We start from the raw sequence: 21,173 nt of genomic DNA on the forward strand, positions 1-21,173 counted from the left end.
GTGTAACTATAACTGTAGGCAGCTTGGGGGCAGCCAAGGGAGCCCAGCAGTCCTCCCTCTGCCTTCATGTGAGCTGTGCAGTCACCAAGGAGCTTTATGTGGAACTGAGTCTCCTGTCCGCAAAACCTACTCCAACTAGGGTTTTCTTCAGTATTATAAATATGGTGCAAAGTGCTAAATGGGGTCCCTGTTGTATTAAAAAAAAAAAAAATAGTATAGGCAGCCATTATTAATCATCATTCACTGATAATAATAACTCACAGCTACTATTTATTAGGTGTTTCTCCCAAACTTCCACAGAGTGGCTGCTGGGCTCCAGCAGAGGTACAAACAAGTATTCCCCACGGGGAAGTCAAGTTCAAACACCTCTGCCATATATACCTCCATTCTTGAGTTCCTTGGAGGAAAGTTTCTAAATAAATCATCTTTTCAAGCCCTGGGTCAACAATCTAAACTGTGAAAATGTGTTCCACTGTGACTTTTCATGGCGAGCTCAGCTCCTTCCCCACAGGGATAAATCTGCATTACACACTTAGCGGAGGCAGAGATTCTTGCATATCTCAGCTTAAAAGTAATGAACACAAATCCAACCCAAAGCGGGTGACCTATCTTCTGACCAGGGAGAAGCTCCACGCTGTAGACACAGCAGAGCCTGGCTTCTTAATCAGTAAAGCTGAGTTTCGAACATCTACTAGGACAGAACTGCTTACTTCTCAGATCATTGGCAAGTTCAAGAAGCTCAGATTTGAGCCAAAAGCAGAGAAGAAATGACACTTTCCCACAAAGATCCAGGAAAGAAGGGGTCTGTGTGCTTTCAGAAAAAAATGCTTGTTGGATCGTTGTCCTACTGAGAAGTCCACAGCTGGTCCAGAAGAGACTGACCATCCCGACGCGTGAGCCGACTATCACTGTAAATGAAGATCATAACACGTACCTTTCAGGGTTGTTCTGAGAAGCATGGATAATGTAGGCAAAGCACTTTGCACAGCACCTGAGACAAGAGTGGGTTCCCAATAGGTGGAAGCTAATATGTTTTGTCCATCAGCCGTCTGTCAATTTGTCATACTGTGATGGCTTGCATGTAGCTATGACACTGGAAGCTACGCCACCAATATTTCAAATAGGGTCACTTATGGTGGACAGATTTCAGTGAAGTTTCCAGACTAAGACAGAGTCGGAAGGAAGGCCTGACAACCTACCTCCAAAAATAAGCTAATGAAAACCTACGGAGCACAACAGAATATTGTATAATACGGTACTGGAACGAGAGCCCCCTTGGACAGAAGGCACCACACAGTGGCCACAACAACGGACTCAAACACGCCAATAGTCGTGAAGACGGTGCAGGACCTGACAACTTTTCATTCTGTTACACATGAGCTGCCACGAGTCAGAGTTGACTCAAACGGTAACTAGCAACAGAACAATAGGTTTTGTCGTTTTGCATAAGGCTATATTCTGAGAAATGCCCAAGAGCTTGAGTCAGAAAACACGAGATCGAGTCCTCACTCCAATACCTCCTTGGAGCCACAAATTCTGACCCGGTTTCACCTCATTGTGTTCGGCCTGGAGCTACCAAAGCGACCTCTCTGAGAATGGATCCTGTCCAGATGACTCCGCCGCTGAAAGCCGCCACAGCCTCCCATTTAAGCTCCAAACTCCTTCGTGCAGCCACAGCCCTTGTCTGTCTTCTCTGCCTTCACTTCCATGTGCTCCTTTCCCTCCCACCTGACTACTCCTAGTCAACCCTCCCCTCTCCTCTCACCCCCACCATTCTGGAACAATCGGAGCTCCCGAAATGCACTGACACACCGCCATGCCTTTGTCTGGGGAACTCGCTGGCTGGAAGGACCCCCAGCACCCCATGTAGCTCAATACCTACTCAGCTCTCAATACCCATCGCACCCATCAACTGTTCTTTGAAGCTTCTCGAACCAGGCAGGTGCACATGCACGCACGCACTCTCACGCGTGCACAAGTAACCACACCCTGAGTACAGGTAACACTAGACTGCACTGACCGACTTACATGAACCCCTTTTGGAAAAGCAACATTTGGTTTCTCTCCGTGTCCTCAGCACCTAGCAACTGCCAGGTACAGTGATGCTCAATAAGTGTAAAGTAACTGCATAAATGAAGGAATACTTGATCACCGCTTCACAGAGAGGGCTGTGGGAACTGGATTGGGAAGGGTAGGAAGAAAGGAGAATGAGCATAAAGAGGGCAAGGAAGAGGAAAAGCAGAAGAAGGAAGAAAAGGAAGAGAAAGAAAAATAATAAGCTTAGGACTAATTTGGGACAATAATTTGGGGGAAAATTGGGAACAAGCTTTGGATTTTATAATCATAATTTTACCTAATGTTAATATAGAGTGCTATAGTCTAAAGGATCTAAAGGCTCCCCGGTGGCATAGTAGTCAGCGAAAAGCTCAGCAGTTCAAATGCACCAGCCACTCCTTGGAAACCCTATGGGACAGTTCTACTCTGTCCTATAGGGTTGCTATGAGTCAAAATCAACTCGACGGCAACAGGTTTGGGTTTTTGGGTTTTTTTTTTGTTTGTTTATAGCCTGAAAAAACATATCAATGCCCATTGCTTCATCCTGCTCCTCCCAAAGCCTGTGAAGAGAGGAGAGTGGCGTTACCCTCCCACTTCACAGAAGAGAAAGTCAAGGCCCAGGGTGGGGTAGTGTCTTCCCCAAGGACCGAGTAATTAGGAAATGGAACTGAGACTCAAACCCGGGCTGTTATTTTTTTCTCTTTACACTGTATACACTCTTGCTTCTGGAAGTTTCTGCCTTGATATCAAAGGCTATCCAGATGAAATACAGTGATGTGGGTTTTAATTTCCTCTTTCCTAGCAGATACGTACTCACAGCTAGGTTACAATCCAACCCTTAGGGCTATTTCATTTAATGAGTTTCATGTTGCTTTTTAAAGAAGCCCTTTTTTTTCATCTTCTCAAAAGCACAGAACACAGAACAAAAGAGGAAAAATGACTAGTCCTGGCTGAGGCAGCACAGGCTCGAGATAAGGGCAGAGAAGGCGGGAGGCCTGGGGCCTAGGGTGCAGTCTCTCCCTGAAGCACTGAAGAGGAGCTGGCCTACCGCCTGCTAATGGAGGTTCACATTCACGGACAAGACAGCACCAGCTCCCTCTGGGTGCCTATGCAAAGAAGTGAGACAGAGTCTCAGTCTACTGGCCTGTTAGTCTCCAGGACTCAGCTCAAACAACACCCCACGCCCCCACCCCCCCACACACACAGGGATTTGTCTCTGCCTTCCTCCTTGTAGCTCACAGCACCCAGAGTCTGGGTGACCCTCAGGCAGGCATCACTGTCCACTCAGAGTCTGTCTGCCCTCTAGGTTGGGAGCCCCTGAATGGCCGGGGCCACATCTTTCTTCTTCTTTCTCACAAGCTGGCCAAGAGTCAAGAGCACCCTTCATTCAGCAAACATTTGCTGAGCACATCAGTGTGCCAGACACTCTACTAAGGACCCGGGAACAACTGCCAGAAGGGAGACGCAGTGGACGGTGACAGACCACAGGCTGCACGCTGCACCAGAGAGCACATGGCCAGGGGTGGGCGGGGCTGCCTGGAGGCCTGAGATGCTGTAAGAATCTGCAAAAAGGATCCTGGGAAGCTGGGGTGTTGTGTGTATCAGTACAGAACACGACTTCTCAAACTTTAACACACATTGGAGTCACCCAGAGATCTTGGGAAAATGCAGATTCCAAATTCAGCAGGTCTGGGCTGTGCTCCTGGGGCTGCTGATGCTATCAGCTGGTGGGCTGTGTTCTGAGCAGCCAGGGTGCAGAGTTTTCTGGACAGAACTGTCTACCTTAAGATAAAGCATTCTGTGTGGCACACACTGAGCTAGCAGGTACATTAAAGTGTCAATACTGTCATCCTTGAGCCAATGACAAAGGGAAGGAGGAGAAGACAGAGAGTAGCTGGGGACGGGGTAGATGGGGAGAGAACAACGGCCTGCCGTGGAGCAGGCGTGTCATTACATCGGGGCCACTAGGAACACAGGCACATCAGCCATGTCCCAGCAGAGGGATGGGTGCCACAAGAGGCCCAAAGCATAAACGAGGGGCTGTGATGCGTTGTGGTCAGAGCTGTGGGTTGCGCAGGGAGAGTGGGCAGGAGTACCCAGGAAAAAGCAGGGAAGGTTCCAGCACCGTGGGAAAGGTTTCAGGTAGACAAACCTGCCTCTGGACTCCTGCACTGCCATTTATTAGCTGTATGCTCTTGTGGTGGGGGTGGTGGTGGTTAGGGGCCGACGAGTCGATTCCAATCGTAGCGACCCTATAGCAACCCTACAGGACACTGCAGAACTGCCCCACAGGGTTTCCTTTTTTTTTTTTAAGCTTTACAGAAGCAGACTGTCACATCTTTATGCCTTGGACTGGCTGGTGGGTTCAAACCACTGACATTTCGGTTAGCAGCTGAGCGCTCAATCATTGCACCACCAGGGCTCCCAGATTAGCTATATTAGCTGCTACGAAGTATCTGCTCTAAGCTTCGGTTTCCTGTTCCAAGTGGAGAGAACGATACTTAAATTACACGTTGTCACCATGGTGGTGTAGTGGTTAAGAGTTTGGCTGCTAATCAAGAGCTCGTCAGTTCAAGTCCACCAGCCACTCCTTGGAAACCCTAGGGAGCGGTTCTACTCTGTCCTATAAGGTCACTGTAAGTCGGAATCGACTCAGCAGCAACGGGTTTTTTCAGGGGCAAGATGAAAACAGCTCATTCTACAGAAAGCCTCCATCGCACCGTAACAGGTTACCACAGACTTAGTGGCTGACAGTTCCCCAGGGCAAAGACAGTTAGAACAAGCTTCAAAGAGGGTACCGCTCTCCACTGCTTTTCTGGATGTCTGGAACTGTCAGAGAGAGCTGGTCTGAAAAACTCTCAGAGCACGCCAGGGCACTGACATACCTGGGCTCTTAGGTTCTGTGTTGCTTCCATAAGGCATGTCAAATTTCAGTTATATTTCCACTTTTAAGCTAGCTTTTGGTGAGATGTAAGATTGGTCTTCTTAGCATAGGAAGATTAGCTTAGATTAGCTGGTGCTGGAGGCAGCATTACATGAGCTCTCTTCCGTCGGGTGCTCTGGCGTATCTGAGCAGAACAGAATGTTCCCTTGGGCTGAGTTCTTAAACAGAAAAGGAAGGATGGAGCAAGAGTGAGGTGAGCAAACGGAGGAGGGCTGTGTACGTGAGCAGAGATGCCACTGCGTTTCCGCGTAGTGATAAGGCTGAGCACTCACTAATCTGCTAGGCACTGCTCTCAGTGATCCACAGACATCAGCTGACTTAACTCGTTAATTTCATGAGAATTAATTTCCACAGTACTGCTGTGAGACAAGCACTACTGTCATTCCCACTTTATAGATGAGAAGACAGAGGCGCCGAGAGGTTAAGTAACTTGCCCACAGAGACTCAGTGAATAAGTTATGGAACTAAAGTCCACGCTTTTAAGCACTGTTTCCCTGCAGCCCAGTAGGACTCTTCCTAATGGTAAACCAAAAAATCAAACCCACTGCCGTCAAGTCGATTCAGACTCATAGCAACCCCATAGGTTCCCGAAGCTGTAAATGTCTATGGAAGCAAACTGCCACTTCTTTCTCCCACAGAGCCACTCGTGGTTTCGAACCACCGGCCTTTCCAGTTAACAGTTGATCACTTTAAACACTGCACCATTGGGACTCCTTTTATTAATGGTAAATAGAATAATAATGAATTACATTTGGTCAGACTTTAAAACTAGACAAAGTTCTCATAGTCATTTCATTCTCAAAACTACTCTTGGAAAAAAGAGAGGGAAAAATATTATTATTCCCAGGGAAGTTTAAAGGAACAGAGAGCCAAAGTAATCTGCCTAAGATCACAAAGCATAAGGGGCAAGACTGGGACCCACGTCCAGGTGGCTGGAATACAAAGTCTCCTTCTCCCCACTCTATCAAATGATGCGTCGGGATAAACTCTCCAAGGGTCCCTTCTTGCCCCTGAGGATTCAGGAACCACAACAAGGAGAAGCACGCAACTGTTGCTACAGGGCCAGAACTGCCCAGTCTCCAGCCTGGAACCTTGAGGGTCTGGCCCCGCCATCCATCCACACTCACAGATATTCGTCAGCTCCCTTTCCTGCTCTGCGAGCCAGTCATCCGGGTTGTACACAGATGCTGCTCCCCGAGACTGTAGGCTCCAGCAGAGCAGAGACCACGCCTGTTATCTTTGGGTTCCCTGACAGCACCGACCGGGTTTGGGGGTGTAGGTGTGGCCGCTGTAAATGCTGGCCAATGAGAAGAAACAATCCTCCAGTGACCTGCAGGTTTAGGCATAGATGTGGAGGACGGTGGGAGAAGGTAAGGGGCCCCAATGAAAGCGTGAATTCAGACCGGGGAACAATTTGTCCGATGGGTACAAAACACAGGGAAGCTTAGTGGGGGTGTGTGGGAGGCAGGGTCAGAGGGCCAAGTCCCTGCCAGCCTCTAATCCACAGTGCACGTCTCAGAAAGTCACCCCACTTCCTAGGGCCTCAGGTTCCCGAGACACAGAGAGGACCAATTTCCTCTGCTCAGGGACAACCTCTTGTCACCAAAAGCAGTGACCCTTTCCAAGATTAATGAGCCACTTGTTGAAAGGGCACAGGAGCCAGCTAAAGCCAGCTCACTGGCCAAACCCATGACGATCTGAGCAGCCAGAAAAATGATGGCAAGTGGGTCAAACACACTGAGTCAGTAAAAGTCCCTGAGTCCGTAACAAAAAAAAAAAAAAAAAAAACAGTTCTCGAAAAAGGAGAAACAAAACTAATGTCTCATATTTGAGGAAGGCTTTAACCAATCCCTCCCTCTGACACAATTAGAAAGAAAAGAGGGGCATTTTGTCTCTGGGTGTTCTGTTTCTGTGTAATCAAATAGCCCCAATAGTTGAACTAAACACCCTACTTCACAGAAGAAGGCCATTTCATAAAAGGGGAGGAAATAACAAATACAGAAAATCACCTTTTAAAACCTTAATGACATTATGAATCAGGCAAGGATGATCAATTGATTTTAAAACCACCAGACACACGATCGATGCATTTGTATGGTGCCAAATTATTGACACCCAGAATATTCTCTAGGTGCAAGGGGAAAACACAGTGGGCTCAGACCATCATCACTCTCTCCAGGGTCGATCTTTGCCTTACCATGATTGACGGCCAGATACAGTGCTTCTTTAACATGGTGCAACTATGAAGTAGTATAGACAGAAATGTGTTCTTTGAATTCCAGTTTAAGGAAAACCAGGGGGTAGAGGAACAAACCAAGTAACACTGTGAGGAAGCAACCAGACTGGTCCAGAAGGCAGGACACCCTACAGGACAACTGGCCTGGTCTCTTCTATGAACCAATCTCAAGAAAAGGGGCAGCACTAGGTTAAAACAAACCTAAGCAACACAGCGACCAGATGCAATGAGAGGGCCTGGGCTGTATATGGTTTGGGCTACCTAGCTATAGCAGAATTGGGGGGTCAAATACCAGACATTTTAATGCTGTCTGCAAGTTAGAGGAAATAAAAATTCACTGACATAGAGAGTGGGAAGCATTAAATGATCAAAGCAAGTTACAAAACAGTATTTACAGTGATCTAATCCTGATGGTTTAAACACACACAGGTGTGCATGCATGCAGGCTCCAGAAGGATCTGTACGCTGGTTTCACAGCAGGGATGGGGGGCGGGAGTAACGACACTCCTTTTAGTTTTGCTTGTTTCGATTGTATTGCTGAATTAATTTTTGCTTGTACTGCTTCTCTAATGACAAAATGTTGTCTGTGTGTGTGCGCTTGCGTGAGTGCGTGTGTGCGTGCGTGTGTGTAATACCGCCTAACAATCTCATAGAGTTTCAGGTGAGATCAGGATGGTCCTAAGTGCCCATACCTATAGGAGGCTTATCTTTAGTGACAATGTCAGTGATGACTTTGGGACTTCCTGTGATGAATGGTACATTCTCTAGCAGGAAGTAGGATGTGAAAAACCAATGTGTGAGGGAAGACTGAGCTAAGGGACAAGGTGGAAGATACATGAAATGGAAGACACAGAAGAGGGCAGCTGGAAGAGACGGAAGGATTCAGCTGGAGGTGAGTAGGGGCTGAGCTACGGTAGTTGCTTGTAATACAAATTACACTTGGATAAAGAGGCTTTGTAAGGAAGAATCCGTAGGACTTTCTGGTTAACTGGTTACCAGAGGGGAGGGGAGGGTCACAGACAAGGCCAAGATATTAACCTTTAAAGACTAAGAACAAAGAAAAATCAGAAGACATCTATCATACACAAAATAATCAAAAAAAAAAAAAAAATGCCACTGCCATCAAGTCAATTCCGACTTACAGTGACTCTGTAAGACAGGATAGCACTGCCCCACAGGGTTTCCAAGGCTATAAATCTTTCCAGAAGCAGACTGCAACATCTTTCTCCCGTGGAGTGGCTGCTGGATTCCAGCTGCCGACCTTTCGGTTGGCACTGAGTGTTTAATCACTGCGCCACCAGGGCTTCTTAGACAAAATAACAGTAGTGTCAAATTTGGTGAAAAGATGGAAGCTGAACGAGGGCAGTGAACAAGAGATCGCTGGATTCCATTAGCAAAAGGAAAAGTTCACAGAAAATCTCAGAGAACGTGAATTCACCAAACTGCTGAGGAGTTAAGCCCGACGCCAGAGGGCTAGGGTTAGGGGGCGGGGATCGTCGCTGACGTTAGGCGCTGTCTCAGCCATCTGGCGCTGTTGTGACAGAAACCCCACAAGCGGATGGCTTTAACAAAGAGAAATTTATTCTCCCACAGTCTAGGAGGCTAGAAGTCCGAATTCAGGATGCCAGCTCCCAGGGAAGGCTTTCTCTCTCTGGCGGCTCTGGGCGAAGGTCCTTGTCATCAATCTTCCCCTGATCTAGGAGCTTCTAAGTGCGGGGACCTCGGGTCCAAAGGACGTGCTCACACCCAGCTCTTGTTTCTTGGTAGTATGAGGTCCCTCTCCTTTCTGCTCTATTCTCTCTTTTATATCTCAAAAGAGACTGACTCAAGATACAACCTAATCTTATAGATTGTGTCCTGCCTCATTAACATAACTGCCTCTAATCCTGCCTCATTAACATCATAGAAGTAGGATTTACAACACATAGGAAAATCCCATCAGATGACAAAACGGTGGATAATCACACAATACTGGGAGCCATGGTCTAGCCACACTGACACACACTTTAGGGGACACAGTTCAATCCACAACAGGTGCCATAGAGTTGGTACTGACTCGTAGCGACCCTATGTACAGCAGAACGAAACACTGCCCATCCTTACAATTGTTACATTTGAGACAGTGAGCAAAAATAATGGATAGAAAGAGCTTGTTCAAGGGCTTCACAAATCATCTACGGAGGTGGCAGATTTTTTTTTAAAAAGAAAGATAAAGAAGTAAGTACGTGTAGGAACATCTAAAGGAAGAAAACCCAGGACATTCACATTGCAGTTTACAAAGCCGGTAACTTCCAGCTAGGGGTAGGTTATAGTGAATCAAGTCTCCTGTAGTCTTGTGGGGGTTCCCACTGCCCACAGCTTAGGGTCGGGGTCTCTACTGTGGCATTCAGGATTCTTCGTCACTCATCTTTTACTGCCAGGCTTTAGTGGACTTGCTCCAAGTCCGTGGAAGACACTCCTTCCTCCTGGGTGGGAATACCTTTTCACCATCTTGCTGGCGAGAAGACTGCTTCTCCTTTCCCCACCTCCTTCACAAGCCTTCAGGGACTGTCGGTCCTAATAATCACATACTGGGCCTCCAGCACGCATGAGGTACCCTGCTGAGTGTGGGGGAGGAAGGATCTAGAAGGACCAGGCCAGCTCCTGTGCTCGTGGCACTGGAGTCTGGGGCGATGGCAGACAAGTAAAGGTCAATGACTCCATCCACGGGATGGCCAGACTGAACGGAGGAAGCTCACAGCCAGCCAGGGAATGAAGACGCTGGCGGCCTCTCGCTTCCGGAAGCCTGTGCCCTCCTTAAGTTGGGTCCTGTGCCCCCTGCTTCGCTGTAGGAACACCCCTAAGTGTACCAGCATTCCCTGGGTGGTAAAAACAGGTACACACTGGGCTGCTCACCAACAGGGTGGCAGTTTGATTCCACTCAGAGGCGCCTCAGAAACACAGCCTGGCGTTCTCCTTTTGGAAAGTCGGCCACTGCAAGCTGTATGGAGTACAGTTCTACTCTGCGACACATGCGGTTGCCGTGGGTCGGGGCTGACTGGACGGTGGCTGGTTTGGTTTTTAGTTGTTTTGTTTTGTTTTTAATATTCTAACGATTAGCTCCATTTGACAGATGAAGTGCAGAGACCTGTCCACTGTGTCAAAGCTGGTGAAAAGCTGGGGTTCATGCCAGGTCTGTCTGATGCCAAGTAAGTGTTCTTTTTCTCTCCTGTGTTACCTGTTCCAATATTGGAGACCTGACCCAGGGTGGAGGGGGCAGGAGAGGGGTACTTTTGATTGCTGGATCTCTATTTTCGTAAACTGCTTTGGGTTTTGTAGAGACTAATGGTATCACCAAGATGTGTATGATAGCACATTTTGTGGAACGATGCTCATACCCCATCTTCTTGTTGCTAGAAATTTCCATTTCCTGCCCAAGACAAACATATTTGCTTTCCGTCCATCATTCTCAGTTGCTGACCCAGATCAGTTTTCCTGTTTGTCAAGACTGCTATAAAGCGCACACTTTCTCCTGCTGTTTCTGTCCCTTCTTCACTCTGAGACCTCTAATCGTAGCGGCAGAAGTTGTTTTCAAGATAACAGTTCACAAGTCCTGCCCAGTGCTGACAGCGGCCTCGAGGCCCACGCAGAGGCTGCAGGTGGCCCACCAGGCCCTTTTCCCTGATGGGGTCAGGCACGCAGAGATGCCAGCACTTCTGGGGGTGCTGATACTGCACCCCCTAACCTCCACCTTTAGCAATGACCTGGCCTGGAGCAAGGGCGAGCAGATTACAGTTTCCAGACAGGTGCTTCTAGGCTTTCCCCAAAATAACAGTCTCATGCCCAGATCTAATTTTAGCTGTACGCTTATATTAAGATTTTATCACAAACGTTTCTGAAAACTCCTTCCCAGGAGCTCAGGGACTATAAATCAGTCACTGGCGTAGCTCAACCTGGAGCTATTTCGAGAGAGCTTGCACTGGCTAACCTCCACCAGGCACAGCAGAAGCGTCCAGAACTGTTCTTAACAATGCTTACAGCCTAGCCATGCGGACAATAAAAAATACAAAATATTCTGAAAAAACATTAAAATATCTCACATCTGAAGGCAGTGGTCCTCCAGTGTGGCCCCACCCTGCCAGCATCAGTATCGCCTTGGAGCTTGTTAGAAATGCAGATTCCCAGGCCCCACCCACAAGCCTCCAGGTGATAGCGACGCCCACTCATGTCGGCCTGACAGTGCTGCTATGATCAAGTGTCGTGAATGGTTAAGGGCAAAAAAAACTGTGGGGCACAGCTGTTCTTTCATTTCCTTTTCTTCCTCACTCAACATTTCCTGAAAGCCTGTGGCAGGCGCTGGGGATGAAAAGATTAACAAGGTAACACCCTTAGCTTGACTAACTCGGAGTCCACTGAAAAAAAAAATTTCACATATAAATACTAATTAAATACGTTGGCAGTTGATGTTGATATTCCAACTAACGCCCTCACTTCAGTACCTGTAAAAACCAGTTGCCGTTGCTTCCCACTTACGGCAACCCGCGTGTGTGGGACAGACCTGTGCTCCACAGGGTTTTCAACGGCTGTGATCTTTCAGAATCAGATCGCCAGGCCTCTTCTTCCAAGGTACCTCTGGGTGGGCTCGAACCGCCAATCTTTCAGTTAGCAGTTGCACACTTAACTGTCAGTACCACCGGGGGGGGACTCCTTCCTTCAGGATCAAACCAAAACCAAACCCATTGCCAGAACCAAACCCATTGCCATCGAGTCAATTCAGACTCATAAACCCATATTCATTGCCACTGAGTCAATTCCGACTCGTAACAACCCTACAGGACAGAGTAGAACTGCCCCATAGAGTTTCCAAGGAGCGCCTGGTGGATTTGAACTGCCGACCTTTTGGTTAGCAGCTGTAGCTCTTAACCACTATAAAAATAAAAAAAAAAAACCCAGTGCCACCAACAAAAAAACCAACTCCGTTGCTGTCAGGTCGATTCCAATTCATAGCAACCCTATGGGACTGAGTAGAACTACCCCATAGGGTTTCCAAGGAGCGCCTGGTGGATTCAAACTGCCAACCTTTTGCTTAGCAGCCATAGCTCTTAACCACTACACCACCAGGGTTTCCACCACCAGGGTCCTATAAGTCAGGGGAGAACTGCCCCACAGGGTTTTCAAGGAGGGGCTGGTGGATTGAACTGCCAGCCTCTGGGTTAACAGCTGATCTAACCACGTACTTCAGTACAGTGACTCCTGACTGGTGCAGACTGGAAAGCAGTCACACAGAAAAGTCCCTCCTCTGACGTGGCACCTCTGCACACAGGCCCTTGCTGATGGCTCTACCTAACAGAGCCAGCAGTCCCTGCCACCCCTCTCTCCCTCTCCTTTTCCGCATAGCACTTCCCAGAGCCTGGCACGCTCTGTATCTGCTTGCTAGTTACCGTCTGTCTCTTCTGCCAGATGTGAGCTCTGGACTCTGTCTTTTTCACTCTTGTATCCCCAGCATCCAGAACTGTGAGTGTGATAGTTGCTCACAGACGTGCTGAATGAATGCTAACGTGTCCTAGGACAGCACGGACATTCCTCGGGCCTCTCCCTCAACAACTGTTCGCGATTCTGCACACGGCAGGCACCCTCCACATCTCTCACTGCTAAACCGCTATTTCTTATTAAGTTTCTAAATTGCTGAGCGGATTAGAGGATTCCTTTGAAGCTTTCATGCTTAAACTTTGTAGAAAGAAATTCTCTGTCTCTGTAACTGTTACTGGGACAGATTAGAAATAATTTGGAACTGAATGGATGTGGCATTTTGTAAGCATTTCTTATCTGCCAGGGCTAATAGTGGACACTTTATTGCTTACAATAGCCCAGGAGGAAGTCTCATTATCTGCATTGTACAGATGGGAAACCGAGGGTCAGACGGGCTAACGGCTTATGCTCGCCGCTCTATAAATATGGCTCTCGCCAATAAAGAATGTATTGTAACCCGTAATAAGTTTGCGAACTTAGAAATTACAGGGACACGGCAGCTCGATACAGCGGAAGGAGAACAAGCTTTGGGTTCAGACTGATATGGTTGGAATTTTAACTTCCACTCAGTAGCTGCCCGACCTTGTGCTTGCTATTTAATCTTTCCGAGCTGTTCAGGAGTTCAGCATGAATAATGAGAAGCTGTAGTCACGAGAGCAGGAACTGTAAATACTACTTGTCGAGCTGTCTAGCTGCGTCTCCTAGTGTGGACTCCAAGCCTCCCTGGCTCTTCCTGTTTGGGCCAGCCCCTCCCTCTGACCTGGCCTGCTAACCTGCTGGCCACCTTAAGCACGGCACTGTGCGGACGGGCCAGGACCACAGGCTCGCACCTCTGGGTGGTGCCAGTCCTGCCCCTACCACTTAGCTATCTGGGTGTCTGAGCAGATTCCCTAACCTGTCCACACCACCACGTTCTCATCTGTAAACCAGAGGTGTGCAGTGAGGACCACACAGTGAAGGTGAGTGGGTGCCAACCTGACGGAGCACCACCAAGTGCTGGGGAGGATGCCCTGGGTGGCCCTGCTGCTACTGTCGGGCTGTGTCCCCATCACTGGCTCTAGGTCTGCTGTGGTCAGGGCTGTGTCCCCATAGCTGGCTCTAGGTCTGCTGTGGTCGGGGCTGTGTCCCCATAGCTGGCTCTAGGTCTGCTGTGGTCGGGGCTGTGTCCCCATAGCTGGCTCTAGGTCTGCTGTGGTCGGGCTGTGTCCCCATAGCTGGCTCTAGGTCTGCTGTGGTCGGGGCTGTGTCCCCATAGCTGGCTCTAGGTCTGGACTTTCCCTGTTGCCTTCTCTGCCCTGTGAGTACCCATTCATGGCTCCAAGGCCTTCCCTGTCCTGATTCTTCCCTTGGGGACATTGTTGCCCACTCTGCCCATCCCACCACTCTCTTTACAACATCCTTCCTGTCCTGTCCCCTCCCCTCTGCTCCCAGCCCCGTCCTGCCCAGCAGACAGATTTCTGGGAATAAACACATAATTAAGGTATTCCTGCCCCTGAGGAACTCAGTAGTCCCTGGGTGCTACAAATAGTACATTCAGCTGCTAACTAAAAGGCTGGAGATTTGAACCCATTCAGAGGTGCCTTGGAAGAAAGGCCTGGTAATCTACTGCCAAAAGATCAGCCACTGAAAACCCTATGGCGTGCAGTTCTACTCTGACATACATGCATCCACCACGAGTGGGAGTTGACTTGATGGCAACTGGTTTGTTTTGGTTTTGTAGGTACTGGGTAGTGCCGGCTGGCCCTCTGGGACGAGGCCAGTGTGGGGCTTCGCTGCTTGTGTATTTCCCCCGAGCTCTACTGCAAGCTTTTCACAGGCAAGAAGTGCATCAGACATAACTCCGTAGCCACAGGGCCCCACACACACCAGTGCTCTGTAACGTCCGGTGAATAAACGGCGCGACACATTCTTCCTCACAGCCGACGTGAACGCTAGGCCTGCTGCAGGGAAGGCTCACAGGGGCCACCGTTCATTTGTAACACGGTCTGATTAAGAAAATACGCCATTTGTTGCAGACTATAGTTTTTTTAATATTTGAAAACACTTGCTCATATATTTTCTGAGCAGATTCTTCCAGTCGGTGCATTTATAACCACAATGATTAAAATCTTAGAGCACAGAGAACTCTGTGACCACCTCACAAGTCTTTATGGTAAAGATGAAGTAACGCAGTGTATTTACACAGCACAGGATGGAATCTGAGCACCTGACACGGTGAGGAGATTTTCATCTATTTGCTGACTACAAATCCATGTTATTTCCACTTCCCCACAAAGAGAAAATGTGTTCTTCAAAATCAGTGAGAACACCTTGGAAAAACAAATGCTTAGCAACCAGGACCTGCCATCCCTGCCAACAAGTGATTTTCAATCACAGAAGAATTGGCTCTTACCCATCGCCTCTTGGCACGTTGCACAGGATCTCACAAGTAATGGCCAAGGACAAAAGGGCACACATTCTCAATGACCACAGGCATGATTTCAGCAATTCTTCTGAATAAAGGGAAAAACACACAGAGAAGCAACAGACAAGAGCTAGCCAGAACTGGGAGCAGCAGCACACCAGAGCTGAACAGGTGCACCCAGGACTCAGGTCCAGGACTTCAGGCTGGGGACTGGGGATAGGATGGGGTCAGCACCCAGGCAGATGACACCTGGACTTGCGGGTGGACAGTTCCCCACGCTGCCGGTGACAGGCCTCGGCTCTGTTCTGAGCTCCTGTTCCAAGCAGGCCTTCCACCGATGCTCAGTGGCCAGGACGAAGGGATGGATTACTCAATAAGCAAGGTACTCACAGGCCTACTTGTGCTTACTTCCTAATCCGTAGTGCACAGTTTCACCTGTTCTTCACGTGAAATGGTGCACGACGGATTAGGAAGTAAACACAATTAAGCCCACGTGTACCTTGCCCACTGTGACCCAGTGCGTGCAGTGCTCACTGGCTAACCCACCCCTGCCTGAGCGACACCCGTCTGCCCCAACTGAACTGCTAACCATCTTGTCCAGCAAGTGTCTAGCCCAAAATGGCCAAAACATGTGTCCATTCATTCTGCATTCAACAACTGCTAGTGCAGAGCTTACTGTGTGCCGGGGACTGCCCTAGGCCTGGAGGCCAGGGTGCCCACGCCCTGCATGCTTAATGGAGTCTACCTCCTGGGAAAACAAACACTTCATGTGGAGAAGCGATGCACCTCCACGGAGCAGTGACCTGCTGTGGAGAAGTAAACTCGAGAAGCAGGATTCAGGGAATGGCTGGCTGGCCCAGGGCAGCAGAAGAAAATGTCTCCCAGCAGAGGCTCATGGGGAGAAGAGGAGAGAAGACCATGCCACACAAAGCTGAGGGGGCAGGAGGCAGCGGGAGGCCGTCACATGACAGAAAGCAGATGGGGTGTGTGGTGGCCTGTCTGTGGGACAGACAGGTGTGGCCAGAGGCAGGCGGGGCCCAGGTCAGCTGGGCTCTGAGGGTCTTGGACTCGTGATGCCGCCTGGGTAAGCTGAGGTTAGGCTGGCGTCACAGACTGGCCCTCCTGACGGACCGGCCGAAACGTGTCCCTGAGACGCCTTAGCTCACCCTCCAGTCGCCCATTCCGGCCACCTCTGCATGGGTTCCTCCTCCCCACCTGCTTCTTGTTTTTGGACAAAACTCCTGCCTAAAACTCACCTCCGTGGATCTGCACTGACAACCTTGTGAGAGAGAGAATTCTGAGCCCCAATTTGCAGATGAGTTCCTGGGACCCGGGGTGGATGCTGCAGTGGAAGGAGGCGTGGGATGTGGGGGTGCCTGGGCACCCATCTTCTCCGTTCAGACTCAGTTCACCTGAGGGCACCCAGCATAATGCCTGTCTGGTGCAGGGGTGCCCAGGCACCCATCTTCTCCGTTCAGACCCAGTTCACCTGAGAGCACCCAGCACAACACCTGTCTGGCACGGGGGTGCCCAGGGGTGAAGCTGCCATTGTCATGATGTGACTAATGCCTAAAAGACAAGACGGGTGACGAGGGCAGTCTTGGGGCAACCAGTGTTCCAAAGCTGAATGGTCCCTGCCTCTGGCAAACTTTGGCTTTGTTAGGATTTCGACACTGCTTTTCAGCAAGCTATGAGCAGATGTGCAGTGTTTACAGGGCAATATTGAAGATGGGAGCCCTGGTGGCACAGTGGTTAAAGTGCTTCGCTGCTAACCGAAAAGGTGGCAGTTCGAACCCACCAGCTGCTGCTCAGGAGAAAGATGTGGCAGCCTGCTTCCATAAAGATCACAGCCTTGGAACCCCTATGGGGCAGTTCTACTTTGTCCTATAGGGTTGTTATGAGTCAAAACCAACTGATGACAACAGATTTGGTTTGTTTTTGGTATCGTAGATAAAGCGGATGGAATGTGCTTGGCAGCCAGAGCACACGTGACGACACACGGCTGCAGTGGCTGCGCACTGGGAGCTGGCTCCTGGGGTTCAGCACTGGCTCCAGCCTCTCACTCAGCTGCAAGCACAGGCCTCAGGGCTCCGGGTTCCAGGGTGGTTCGGCTCTGAGGCTGCACGTGCGTTTGATGCTCCAACAGGAAAAGCCATGGGCAGCCTCTGCTGGCGCCCTCAGTGCCGGCAATGCAGGTGAGAAGCTCCCTCTCCCCAGGTGTTTCTGCAGCCCCAGCCCACGAGGTTTGCCCCCTCCAGAGGGTCTCAGTGAGCCACTGCGTGGCCAGGTCACGTTGCGTTTCATGTGTTATATTACGTGTTATTGTTGTTGTTAGCTGCTGTCGAGTCGGCCCCCAGCTCATGGCAACCCCACGCACAACAGCACAAACGCTGCCCGGTCCAGCACCATCTCCATGATTGGTTGCAGACTGCACTGTTGTGATCCACAGGGTCATTTCTGGAGCTAGATCGGCAGACCTTTCTTCCTAGTTTGTCTTAGTCTGGAAGCACCGCTGAAACCTGCTCAGCATCACAGCAACACGCAAGTCTTGTTGCGGACAGATGGGTGGTGGCTGTGCTTAGGTGCACTGGCCGGAAATCGAACCCAGGTCTCCTAAATGGAAGGTGAGAACTCCACCACTGAACCACCCTGCCCCACTACATTTTATGCACACGGTATCTAACCTGTAAGGTAGACCTCAGCCCCACTGGATGGTGGGGGAATCAGGGTAGAGCAGGGCTAAACGACTTGCTGAAGGACCGCAGCTGACCTAGGCACACACCTGGCTCCAGACCGGCGTCCCTGCAACCTGTTTACTCCAGGGCAGACCTGACGCGAGTCACTTACCCAGATCTCCTTCTTCTCAGTATAGGAGGAGGAAGGCCTGATTCATTAGTATGTCCTGATCTCATTCAGCTTTATTTCCCCTGCTCTTACATTTTCAACCCTCCTGACAGCCCTGGGAAGCCTGCAGTATTATTCCATTTTACAGATGGGGAAACTGAGGGTCAGAGAGGCCATACTGCAGAGCTTGACTTATAGACACATTATTTTTAATTTCCACCCACTTTACACAGTCCCTATTTTCAATCCTAGTGGATTCTTCACAAGGCACGCAGAGAAAACCGTCAAGAACACGGAGAGACAGGATTGAGGCTAACTGAACGGGGGAAGAAAACTTCCTCGGAGACCTGAAGAAACACATTACCTTTCCCCACTTCTTGCGGTGCTCCCTGGAAGCTGCTTTCACCGGGTAACTTGTTTCCATGACTACACCATTCCTCAGTGATAATTTTATAGGTTTAGCACATTTCCAACTAAGTAACATCACTCCTGCTTCAGGGAGAAGGACCATATAACAAGCTCAAAATGCCAAGAGGCCCCCAGAGGTCAATGCGCCACAGAACAGCGCCGCCAGCCGCTTCGCACACACACCTCTCCTCTGCTCCTCCGAGAAGTTCAACTGTGTCACGGGAGACACATCCTGACAGCCAGAAAAAGCGGCATAATTTCACAGGTTTGAAATTACCACCAACAGACTTCAGACAAACCAAACTGCTCACTCTCACCCATCAACGCTTGGGTGCACCCTCCCTGCCTGCTCCCCAGGCAGCTCCACACGTCGGATCCCACCCAACTGCCAGGGCGCGATCCTGACCTGAGGACCAGTAGAGAGAACAGGGTCCGTGTCCTTATTCTACCACCTGCTTACCCTGGGAACTTGGGCAAAGCACCCGACTCTCCTAAGCTTCCATCTCCACGCTGACCTCACAGGGTGTCTGCAAGAACTGAGTAAACTGAGTGTGTGAAGCACCTAGCACAGGTCTGGCCTGTAAACCACACCCCACCGACATTAGTTCTCTCACGTTGCGTTTTCCTTGATAAGAACCTGTTGGAGGAGGGTACCCAGGCTGCTCGAGGAAAGCGGTGGGTATTTCATGGTGACTAAAGGAGACAGGAGGAGCCCTGGTAGCTCAGTGGTTAAGCACTCGGCTGCTAAATGAAAGGTCAGCGGTTCAAACCCACCAGCTGCTCCATGGACAAAGATATGGCAGTCTGCTTCCGTGAAGATTACAGCCTTGCAAACCCTGTGGGGCAGCTCTAATCTGTCCTGCAGGGTGGCTGTGAGTCAGAACTGACTTGACGGCAAAGGGTAACACGTAAAGAGGAGCATGGAAATGGGAAAACTGAGACATGAGAGACATGGAACGTTCAGTGAGTCCAAATCATACGGGCCTTGAATGTAGAATAAAGAAGCGTTGGGACGCTGCCACAAGTGAGACAGGAGGATGGTGTACTGAAAGGCGTCACAGTGCGAGCCCAAGCCTCAAACAGGCGGCTCAGATCCAGCCAGCTCCCTGAGCCTCGGCTTTTGTACGTGCAGACAATACCACTACTCAAAAGGATGTCATGAGAATTTAAAATGACAATTTATATACCATTGTCTTAGAAACAGCAGGTACTCAATAAATGTTAACTATGTATTTAAATATTCTTTGATCCATAGGACTCAACTTTGATCCACTGGACATGTCATCAGGAAAAACCAATTGCTAAGAAAGGCCATTAGGGCTGGTAAAACAGAAGGCTAACAAATATGAGGGAGGACCCCCGTGAGATGGATTCACACAACAGCCACAATGGGCTCAAACATGCTGACAATCATGAGATGGCACAGGGCCAGGCAACGTTTCTTTCTGTTATACACAAGGTCGCCATGAGTCAGAGCCAACTCAGCCATAACGACTTATTTAAATAATTACACTAAATACATTTACAAACATTCGTGTACATCTATAAACATTTATAATCTTTCAAATAGAGAAACACTTTCAGCCTTGCAACATCCAACTGAAAGAGTCAAAATTAATACCACAACCACCATGACCCAACCAAGTACGAACAATAGTTCCTAGATTTTGAAGCCTTCTCCCTAAACTATAACAGTTTCTCCTGTTATTCTGTGGGGGAAGGAATAAACCTCTTACTGTCTGCTACCAGGCCTGGAATATACTAGATCCTCAAAAAGATCTAGAGTGACTAGCAAATGAAGGAAGGACCAGATGAAGATAGTGTGTTGGAAACCTTCACAGCCTGATCACAACCTCCCTTACTGCCTCCTGCAGTCCTGCACCCGCTCCTGTGGTCTGGGCGACAGATACTCAGCAGACAAGCTGTGTATTGACGCATCTCAGTGCCTTTGAACCTGCCATCCCCATACCCTGGGACACCCTCTCCACCATAGCATGGTGGCCAACCCCAGCTGATTCTTCTTTCAAGATTGCATTCAAGTGTCACTTCTTAACTTCTCTAGGCACAGAAGACACTTGCCTCTGTTCAGCCATGGCAACTGGCATTACCTATATCCTAATGCTTTGTTTACTTCTGTCTTGCCCACCAGACATGGGTTCCTTCACATCGAGAGTTGTCTAATCCATCCTCTGAGTCCCTAGTATCTGGCACGCTACTGACTGAACTGTCCCATAGAGTTTCCTAGGCTGTACTCTTTAGGGAAGCAGGGTGCCACATTTTTCTCCTGTAGAGCGGTTGGTGGGTTCGAACCACCAGCCTTCCCATTAGCAGCCAAGCACTTAACCACTGGGCCACCAGGGTTCCTCGACATGTAATAGGGGCTTAGGGAATGACTGCTGAGTGACTGGATCGGTTCTGCTGTTTTTATCTTTTTGTTCATTCCTTTGTCTGGTAACTTTCCTGGACTAATTTTGTGCAGTTTGATTCCCCCAAAGATTGCATTCTAGAGTTACCCGGGTAAGCTGAGCTTCTCAGTCAGCCAGTGTGTGATTAGGCAGACAGCTTGAGCCAGCAAGGCACCCACCCTTTGCCAATGGATCTTTCTGTGCCTTAGGGAAGGCTTTCAAAGTTGGATGCATTTACAAGTCTACCCTGGTTTTACTGTCCGAATTTGCGAGGCCCAGTGTTCAGTCTAGAAACCAGGAGCTCACAAGGGCTTTCTCTGGCCTCTCCTGAGTGTGGCCTGCCTTGTGTGTACGCAGCCTCCCAACCCT

General features: G+C 49.3%; 1 protein-coding gene and 1 long non-coding RNA gene across 7 annotated transcripts in view; one reads left to right on the forward strand and one right to left on the reverse strand.

Moving 5' to 3' along the window:
* The window catches only part of TRAPPC9 (trafficking protein particle complex subunit 9), a 635,977-nt gene that overhangs the window by 389,137 nt on the left and 225,667 nt on the right, over positions 1–21,173 (reverse strand). The gene's annotated exons all lie outside the window — the stretch shown is intronic.
* LOC135227648 (uncharacterized) lies at positions 9,384–20,031 on the forward strand. 2 transcript variants are annotated; one of them, XR_010317839.1, is made up of 4 exons: positions 9,384–10,423; positions 17,098–17,342; positions 17,483–17,771; positions 18,244–20,031. It is a non-coding gene; the product is annotated as an uncharacterized LOC135227648 (long non-coding RNA). The 2 variants fall into 2 exon arrangements; XR_010317838.1 differs by lacking the exon at positions 9,384–10,423 and adding an exon at positions 11,856–13,702.

The sequence above is a fragment of the Loxodonta africana genome, chromosome 14 (genome assembly GCF_030014295.1).
Source record: "Loxodonta africana isolate mLoxAfr1 chromosome 14, mLoxAfr1.hap2, whole genome shotgun sequence".
Taxonomy (NCBI): Eukaryota; Metazoa; Chordata; class Mammalia; order Proboscidea; family Elephantidae; genus Loxodonta; species Loxodonta africana.